The sequence below is a fragment of the Rhipicephalus microplus genome, unplaced genomic scaffold (assembly GCF_043290135.1).
Source record: "Rhipicephalus microplus isolate Deutch F79 unplaced genomic scaffold, USDA_Rmic scaffold_500, whole genome shotgun sequence".
NCBI lineage: Eukaryota > Metazoa > Arthropoda > Arachnida > Ixodida > Ixodidae > Rhipicephalus > Rhipicephalus microplus.
The window spans coordinates 35,001-45,000 of NW_027465061.1; the positions used below are offsets into that span (position 1 = coordinate 35,001).

Consider the following 10,000-nt stretch of genomic DNA (forward strand, 5'->3'; position numbering starts at 1 on the left):
GGCCGCAAGTGCGTTCAATTGTCGGGACGTCCAAGTCCCTCGTTCTTCCGTGCTTCCTCTTTCGGCAAGTCGTTGCGGCACCTTCCCAAAGCGCGCAGACCCGCTAATCGCGACGAGCGCGACGTGGCCGTGCCGCCTTTCCCTCGGCAGCAAGCAAAACGCCTGGCAACGTCGACGCTCCCCTAACCGCGATCTCGCACCGTGTTTCGTGTGGCGAATTCAAAAGCCGGCCGGCGCTGCTGCAACCATTACGGTCGGTACGCATACGCCGCGGAGGGCGGGACGGTCATCGGAGCGTGCGGTTCCTCCATCGAGTACTGCGCACCTCGGCCGTCGCATCGCCGTGCCATGACCGGCCGCGCGTCAACGCGAACCGGTGCCAGCGAGATCCCTCGCCTGCAAGAACCGACCGGCAGCCTCCGTCACCCGAGGACGCGGAGGCGCTTGCCGCGGACGGCGGGACGGTATGCACTGGTGCACAGCGGACCCGTCACATCGCCAGTTCCTTGACCGACCGCCGACGCTTGTGCCGTTCCTCTCGTACTTGGCAGTCGCCGCGCGATTGTCGGGTCTCGTTCTTGCACGCTCGAACGGTCGGGAGGGCACTCGGCTGGCGTTTCGGGAACGCGCAGCCTCGCCTTCTACCGACGTAACCACGACTCGCCGTTCGCGCTCCGCCGCTCCTGTTTACAGTACTAGGCGGTCCCGCAGCGGTCGGGTCGCGCATTTCGAGCGCTTCGAGCCACGGTGCAGTGGCGGGTCGAAAGCCGACCTATGAGTGCGTTGCGCCGTTTGTACCCGCGTCCGCCACCTGGCCGACCGTCCAAGGTCGCGGTGTTGGCGTCCGCTGGGCGCAACAATTTGTCACGGGGTGCCGCTCCACATTCAGGCAGCCCCGTGGGGAAAAGCCGACCCCGCGTCCAAACGGGGTCAGCGGCAGAAAGTGTCGGGCGCAGACGCAGCTGAGGCGCTCACCCTTCACAATCCGTTAATGATCCTTCCGCAGGTTCACCTACGGAAACCTTGTTACGACTTTTACTTCCTCTAAATGATCAAGTTTGGTCATCTTTCCAACAGACCGGCGCAACCGAAAGGCCGCGCCGGACATCGGTCCGAAGACCTCACTAAATCATTCAATCGGTAGTAGCGACGGGCGGTGTGTACAAAGGGCAGGGACGTAATCAACGCGAGCTTATGACTCGCGCTTACTGGGAATTCCTCGTTCAAGGGGAACAATTGCAAGCCCCTATCCCAATCACGAAAGAAGTTCCACGGGTTACCCAGTCTTTTCAGACAGGGATAAAGACACGCTGCTTCCTTCAGTGTAGCGCGCGTGCGGCCCCGGACATCTAAGGGCATCACAGACCTGTTATTGCTCTGTTTCGTGCGGCTAGGAGCCGCTTGTCCCTCTAAGAAGGTTGTAAGGTGCTGGGAACCCCGCACCTATTTAATAGGCTAGAGTCTCGTTCGTTATCGGAATTAACCAGACAAATCGCTCCACCAACTAAGAACGGCCATGCACCACCATCCACCGAATCAAGAAAGAGCTCTCAATCTGTCAATCCTCCCAGTGTCCGGGCCGGGTAAGTTTTCCCGTGTTGAGTCAAATTAAGCCGCAGGCTCCACTCCTGGTGGTGCCCTTCCGTCAATTCCTTTAAGTTTCAGCTTTGCAACCATACTTCCCCCGGAACCCAAATACTTTGGTTTCCCGGAAGCTGCCCGCCGAGTCATTTGAGTAACTCAGGCGGATCGCTGGTTGGCATCGTTTATGGTCAGAACTAGGGCGGTATCTGATCGCCTTCGAACCTCTGACTTTCGTTCTTGATCAATGAAAACATTCTTGGCAAATGCTTTCGCAGTAGTTCGTCTTGCGACGGTCCAAGAATTTCACCTCTAGCGCCGCAATACGAATGCCCCCGTCCGTCCCTCTTAATCATTACCTCGTATTCCAAAAACCAACAGAACAGAAACGAGGTCTTGTTCTATTATTCCATGCAAGTTTATTCAGGCGACTCGCCTGCGTTGAGCACTCTAATTTTTTCAAAGTAAAAGCACCGGCCATCTCGAGGCACACAATGAAGTGCACCAAGAAAGAACCGGCATGATGTTCAGTCCGAGCCGTCGCATCGGGTAGATGCACTACTCGTCTGGAACTGAGATCCAACTACGAGCTTTTTAACCGCAGCAGCTTTAGTATACGCTATTGGAGCTGGAATTACCGCGGCTGCTGGCACCAGACTTGCCCTCCAATTGATCCTCGTTAAAGGATTTAGAGTGTACTCATTTCAATTACGGGGCCTCAAAAGAGTCCCGTATTGTTATTTTTCGTCACTACCTCCCCGTGCCGGGAGTGGGTAATTTGCGCGCCTGCTGCCTTCCTTGGATGTGGTAGCCGTTTCTCAGGCTCCCTCTCCGGAATCGAACCCTGATTCTCCGTTACCCGTAACAACCATGGTAAGCAAGTAACCTACCATCGAAAGTTGATAAGGCAGACACTTGAAAGAAACGTCGCCGGCTCGTGGCCATGCGATCAGCACAAAGTTATCCAGAGTCACCACACAATACGGGCCGAAACCCGATCGATCTTGGTCTAATAAAAGCACCCGTTACCCAAAGGGCTCCAGGCTCACTGCATGTATTAGCTCTAGAATTGCCACAGTTATCCAAGTAGGAAGAAACGATCTAAGGAACCATAACTGATTTAATGAGCCATTCGCGGTTTCGCCTTATTTCGGCATGTACTTAGACATGCATGGCTTAATCTTTGAGACAAGCATATGATTACTGGCAGGATCAACCAGGTAATCGTTCGACTGCGCGTCCGTCCTCGCCCTCGGCGGGCCGGACGCAGTCTGTGTGCGGCGGAGGCCACCTTCAGGCGCCCCAACACGCTTATTTTGCACTCCGAGATGACGGCGTTCGAGCTCGCTACGGCACAACCTTCCCGAAAGACGAGTGGGAGCCGTGCGGCAAGAAGCACGTTCATGCTCGCTCTTTTTCGTTGCATCGACTCGGTCGCGCCGTGCGGGTTGCCCAAGCCCGCTGCACTGTCGGTGGACCGGCCGGAACTAGCAACGGAGCCGAGACTGCAAAGCCGCCAGACGACGGGTCACGCCCGCGTCTTCGGCGCTTTCGCATCTGAATCGCCCGAGGACGACACGGAACACACCTCGATATCGTGGTAAAACGGCACCGTCCGACAACCAGCCCCTAACGCATCAAGCGGATGAGGCTGCAGACGACTGCCGTGGATTCCCCTGGAGCAGACCCGAGGACACGCTTGACGAGGCCGAAGCCCGCCGCATATCAGACACCCGGTCGCTTTCGCGTACGCCGCTCACGAGAACCCCCACATAATAGCAGCGATAAGTACCCAGACCTCCTTGGGCCCTAATACGAGCGTACTCGAGAAAATTTCACCGCGGGTGTGCCCCGAAACGTGTGGCATGTTGAGCGTGCCACAAGTCTACGTCGCTCTCAAACCCGCCGAGGTCGTAGAATTTGCGACCCTACTCACGAAATTCCCACCGAGGATACGGCCGCAAACGTACCGCACCTTGGGTAGGCCACGAGTTTGTGCAACACTACGCTGACGGCACAGCACCGAGGTCGTGCGCGCACGCACGGGAAAATTCCGCCGCGGTTTCTGCCGAAAACGTGAGGCACCACGACTCTCCGCAAGTTCGCGTCGACTGCGAAAGACCGAAGTCGTGAACGACGTGTCCGCTACTCGCCGCCGACACGCTGGACACCAAACGTACAACGACTCGACGGCGTCGTAGAGGCCCACGACGCGGTTTTCCTTAACGACGTCTCGGCGTGGCACCGACAGGTTAGAACGGCCGACCAACGTTCCCTGTCCGCCGTTCGGCTCAGTCGAAGGGCTCGGCGACTTCGGCAACGCTGCGAAGCCGCACGGTGACGCACGCCATGTCCCCATTTTTTTTTTCTTTCTGCGTCTGCCGGGGTGCCCCTATAATAGCAGCGATAAGCACCCAGACCGCCGTGGGTCGCTCGCCCCGGCTGACGTGGTTTTTCGTACTCCTGCGGCGGTCGCCGTCAAGCACGTCCAAATACGCTACTTTCGTGGGCGCATTCACGCTCTTTCGCTTCGCCGGAGTGCCAGCACTCACTCTGCCAAAAACGGCGAACATCCGAGCGGCGGTTCCCACTTTTGCGTCGGCGTCGCAAACCCCGCCCCGGCAGACGAGGTTTGCCGTACTCGTGCGACGGTGGCCGGCGGGCACGTCGAAAGACGCCGATATCGTGCGCGAATTGGCGCACCTTGGCTTCACCGGAGTGCCGCCACTGACTCCTCCAAAAACGGCGAAGATCCGAGCGGCGCTTCCCACTTTCGCATCGGCGTCCCGAACTCCGCCCCGGCTGACGCGGTTTACCGTACTCGTGCGACGGTCGCCGGCGAGCACGTGGAAAGACGCCGATATCGTGCCCGAATCGGCTCCGTTCGGCTTCGCCGGAGTGCCAGCACTGGCTCGGCGAAAGACGACGAACATCCGAGCGACGGTTCTCACTATTGCGTACGCGTCGCAAACCCCGCCCCGGCAGACGCACTTTGCCGTACTCGTGCGACGGTCGCCGGCGAGCACGTAGAAAGACGCCGATATCGTGCCGGAATCGGCCCCGTTTGGCTTCGCCGGAGTGCCAGCACTCACTCGGCCACAAACGGCGAACATCCGAGCGGCGGTTCCCACTTAGCCGTCGGCGTCCCGAACTCCGCCCCGGCAGACGCGGTTGCCGAGCTCGTGCGACTAGCGACCGCGAAGCCGTCTCGCGACGCCGCTTTCGTGCGCGGCTCCCACTGCGACCTGGGTCACCCGAGGTCGACGAGCAAAAAAGAATGTCGAAAAAAATTTTTTTTTTTTTTTGCGTCTGCCGGGGTGCCCCTATAATAGCAGCGATAAGCACCCAGACCGCCATGGGTCGCTCGCCCCGGCTGACGTGGTTTTTCGTTTTCCTGCGGTGGTCGTCGTCAAGCACGTCCAAACACGCCACTTTCGTGGGCGCATTCGCGCTCTTTCGCTTCGCCGGAGTGCCAGCACTCACTCTGCCAAAAACGGCGAACATCCGAGCGGCGGTTCCCACTTTTGCGTCGGCGTCGCAAACCCCGCCCCGGCAGACGAGGTTTGCCGTACTCGTGCGACGGTGGCCGGCGGGCACGTCGAAAGACGCCGATATCGTGCGCGAATTGGCGCACCTTGGCTTCACCGGAGTGCCGCCACTGACTCCTCCAAAAACGGCGAAGATCCGAGCGGCGCTTCCCACTTTCGCATCGGCGTCCCGAACTCCGCCCCGGCTGACGCGGTTTACCGTACTCGTGCGACGGTCGCCGGCGAGCACGTCGAAATACGCCGATATCGTGCCCGAATCGGCCCCGTTTCGCTTCGCCGGAGTGCCAGCACTCGCTCGGCCAAAGACGACGAACATCCGAGCGACGGTTCCCACTATTGCGTACGCGTCGCGAACCCCGCCCCGGCAGACGCGGTTTGCCGTACTCGTGCGGCGGTGGCCGGCGGGCACGTCGAAAGACGCCGATATCGTGCACGAATTGGCGCTCCTTGGCTTCACCGGAGTGCCAGCACTCACTCGGCCAAAAACGGCGAACATCCGAGCAGCGGTACCCACTTAGCCGTCGGCATCCCGAACTCCGCGCCGGCTGACGCGGTTGCCGAGCTCGTGCGACTAGCGACCGCGAACGCGTCTCGCGACGCCGCTTTCGTGCGCGGCTCCCATTGCGACCTGGGTTACCCGAGCTCGACCAGCAAAAAAGAAGGTCGAAAATTTTTTTTTTTTTTCTGCGTCTGCCGGGGTGCCCCTATAATAGCAGCGATAAGCACCCAGACCGCCGTGTGTCGCTCGCCCCGGCTGACGTGGTTTTTCGTACTCCTGCAGCGGTCGCCGTCACGCACGTCCAAATACGCCACTTTCGTGGGCGCATTCGCGCTCTTTCGCGTCGCCGGAGTGCCAGCACTCACTCTGCCAAAAACGGCCAACATCCGAGCGGCGGTTCCCACTTTTGCGTCGGCGTCGTAAACCCCGCCCCGGCAGACGCGGTTTGCCCTACTCGTGCGACGGTCGCCGGCGAGCGCGTCGAAAGACGCCGATATCGTGCGCTAATTGGCGCTCCCTGGCTTCTCCGGAGTGCCGCCACTCACTCCTCCAAAAACGGCGAAGATCCGAGCGGCGTTCTCCACTTTCGCATCGGCGTCCCGAACTCCGCCCGGGCTGACGCGGTTTACCGTACTCGTGCGACGGTCGCCGGCGGGCACGTCGAAAGACGCCGATATCGTGCCGTAATCGGCCCCGTTTGGCTTCGCCCGTGTGCCAGCACTCACTCGGCCAAAAACGGCGAACATCCGAGCAGCGTTTCCCACTTTCGCATCGGCGTCCCGAAGCCCGCCCCGGCAGACGCGGTTTGCCCTACTCGAGCGACGGTCGCCGGCGATCACGTCGAAAGGCGCCGAATTCGTGCACGAATCGATGCTTCTTGGTCTCGCAGGAGGGCCGCCACTCACTCCTGCAAAAACGGCGAAGATCCGAGTTGCGCTTCCCACTTTTTCGTCGGCGTCCCGAACTACGCCCCGGCTGACGCGGTTTACCGTACTCGTGCGACGGTCGCCGGCGGGCACTTCAAAATACGCCGATTTCGTGGGCGCATTCACGCTGTTTCGCTTCCCCGGAGTGCCAACACTCACTCTGCCGAAAGCGGCGATCATCCGAGCGGCGGTTCCCACTTTTGCGTCGGCTTCGCAAACGGCGCCCCGGCAGACGCGCTCGTGCGACGTACTCGTGCGACGGTCGCCGGCGAGCACGTCGAAAGACGCCGATATCGTGCTCGAATCGACCCCGTTTCGCTTCGCCGGAGTGCTGCCAGTCACGGCGCAGAAAACGGCGAACAAGTGTTTTTTTTTTTTTTTTCCTAGAATTTGTGTTATAGAAGGCACATTTGATATCGGACGATAATTTTCAACTTTATCACGCGCACCGATTTTCGTGTAGAGGTTTGCAAGTTTATGGGAATTTCTCCACTTGGAATAATGCGATTTAGTAGTACTACGAGAACTTCATGGATGTACTCAAGGGTACGGGGCAAGTCAGTTACGTCAACACCTGCAGATTTTTTACACTTCAAACTGAAAATTGTTGGTTGTGAGTCCTCGTGTGATATTAAAGGCCGATTCGCTAACACATAGAACAAAGAAAGAAAGGAAGAAAAAACGCCCGCGCTCGCTCAAGAAACCTGGGTTCGCAACAAGTGGCAACAACAAGCAACCGAGCGAGTGCGCCAAAACCCGTGGCGGCCGAACAAACGCGAAGTCCCAACCGCGTCAGCCGGGGCGGCACGGGACAGGAAAAATCACTTCAGCCGGGGCGGCGGGGCACCGAATAAACCTCGTCACCTCGTCGCAGGATAAAAGAGGAAACAAAAAGTCTAAACAGCGTCTGCTGGAGCGAATGCGTAATAAAACAACAACAACAACAAAAAAAAAAAACACCCGCGCTCAAGAAGTCTGCAATCACCACAAAAGGCGACTGTGACCGAGCAGCGTCAGCCGGGGCCGTGCGGAAACGGAAAAACCGCGACTACCGGGGCGTCGAGGCACCGAAAAATCCACTTCAGCCGCGGCGAAAAAAAAAAACAAAAAGAAAGACGGAGGGGGGGGGGGGAACCACGTCTGCCGGGGCGAAGGAAAAAAAAAAACGCGTCTGCCGGGGCGAGCCCGGGTGCGGCACCACCGGGAAAACTGTGGCAAACAGACATGGCGATCGAGTGAGTGGGCCGCCAGCCAGGCTCAGCCAAAAAGTGCAAAGTCCGAACTGCGTCAGCCGGGGCGGCAAAAACCGCGTCAGCCGGGGCGGCGCAAAAAACCGCGTCTGCCGGGGCGGCACGAAACCGCGTCAGCCGGGGCGGCGCGAAAACTGCGTCAGCCGGGGCGAAAGAAAAAAAAAAAAAAACGCGTCTGCCGGGGCGAGCCCGGGTGCGGCACCACCGGGAAAACTGTGGCAAACAGACATGGCGATCGAGTGAGTGGGCCGCCAGCCAGGCACAGCCGAAAAGTGCAAAGTCCGAACCGTGTCAGCCGGGGCGGCAAAAAACCGCGTCAGCCGGGGCGGCGCAAAAAACCGCGTCTGCCGGGGCGGCACGAAACCGCGTCTGCCGGGGCGGCGCGAAAACTGCGTCAGCCGGGGCGAGCCCGGGTGCGGCACCACCGGGAAAACTGTGGCAAACAGACATGGCGATCGAGTGAGTGGGCCGCCAGCCAGGCTCAGCCAAAAAGTGCCAAGTCCGAACTGCGTCAGCCGGGGCGGCAAAAAACCGCGTCAGCCGGGGCGGCGCAAAAAACCACGTCTGCCGGGGCGGCGCGAAAACCGCGTCTGCCGGGGCGGCGCGAAAACTGCGTCAGCCGGGGCGAAAGAAAAAAAAAAACGCGTCTGCCGGGGCGAGCCCGGGTGCGGCACCACCGGGAAAACTGTGGCAAACAGACATGGCGATCGAGTGAGTGGGCCGCCAGCAAGGCTCAGCCAAAAAGTGCTAAGTCCGAACTGCGTCAGCTGGGGCGGCAAAAAACCGCGTCTGCCGGGGCGGCACGAAACCGCGTCAGCCGGGGCGGCGCGAAAACCGCGTCTGCCGGGGCGGCACGAAACCGCGTCAGCCGGGGCGGCGCGAAAACTGCGTCAGCCGGGGCGAGCCCGGGTGCGGCACCACCGGGAAAACTGTGGCAAACAGACATGGCGATCGAGTGAGTGGGCCGCCAGCCAGGCACAGCCGAAAAGTGCTAAGTCCGAACTGCGTCAGCCGGGGCGGCAAAAACCGCGTCAGCCGGGGCGGCGCGAAAACCGCGTCTGCCGGGGCGGCACGAAACCGCGTCAGCCGGGGCGGCGCGAAAACTGCGTCAGCCGGGGCGAGCCCGGGTGCGGCACCACCGGGAAAACTGTGGCTAACAGACATGGCGATCGAGTGAGTGGGCCACCAGCCAGGCTCAGCCAAAAAGTGCTAAGTCCGAACTGCGTCAGCCGGGGCGGCAAAAACCGCGTCAGCCGGGGCGGCGCAAAAAACCGCGTCTGCCGGGGCGGCACGAAACCGCGTCAGCCGGGGCGGCGCGAAAACTGCGTCAGCCGGGGCGAAAGAAAAAAAAAAAACGCGTCTGCCGGGGCGAGCCCGGGTGCGGCACCACCGGGAAAACTGTGGCAAACAGACATGGCGATCGAGTGAGTGGGCCGCCAGCCAGGCACAGCCGAAAAGTGCCAAGTCCGAACTGCGTCAGCCGGGGCGGCAAAAAACCGCGTCAGCCGGGGCGGCGCAAAAAACCGCGTCTGCCGGGGCGGCACGAAACCGCGTCAGCCGGGGCGGCGCGAAAACTGCGTCAGCCGGGGCGAGCCCGGGTGCGGCACCACCGGGAAAACTGTGGCAAACAGACATGGCGATCGAGTGAGTGGGCCGCCAGCCAGGCTCAGCCAAAAAGTGCCAAGTCCGAACTGCGTCAGCCGGGGCGGCGCAAAAAACCGCGTCTGCCGGGGCGGCGCGAAAACCGCGTCTGCCGGGGCGGCGCGAAAACTGCGTCAGCCGGGGCGAAAGAAAAAAAAAACGCGTCTGCCGGGGCGGCAAAAAACCGCGTCTGCCGGGGCGGCACGAAACCGCGTCAGCCGGGGCGGCGCGAAAACCGCGTCTGCCGGGGCGGCACGAAACCGCGTCAGCCGGGGCGAGCCCGGGTGCGGCACCACCGGGAAAACTGTGGCAAACAGACATGGCGATCGAGTGAGTGGGCCGCCAGCCAGGCACAGCCGAAAAGTGCTAAGTCCGAACTGCGTCAGCCGGGGCGGCAAAAACCGCGTCAGCCGGGGCGGCGCAAAAACCGCGTCTGCCGGGGCGAATGCAAAAAAAACAAAGAAAAAAGCCCGCGCTTAATCAAAAGAAAACAAAGAAAAAAGCTTGCGCTTAATCAAAAGAAAACAAACAAAAAAAGTTCGCGCTTAAGCCTGG

The 10,000-nt window shown here is 60.4% G+C and overlaps 1 non-coding gene across 1 annotated transcript; it reads right to left on the reverse strand.

The window, feature by feature from the left end:
* Positions 1 to 989: 989 nt before the first annotated feature.
* On the reverse strand, positions 990 to 2,804 carry LOC142794790 (small subunit ribosomal RNA). Its single transcript, XR_012892619.1, has one exon. It is a non-coding gene; the product is annotated as a small subunit ribosomal RNA (ribosomal RNA).
* Between the last annotated feature and the right edge of the window lie 7,196 nt (positions 2,805 to 10,000).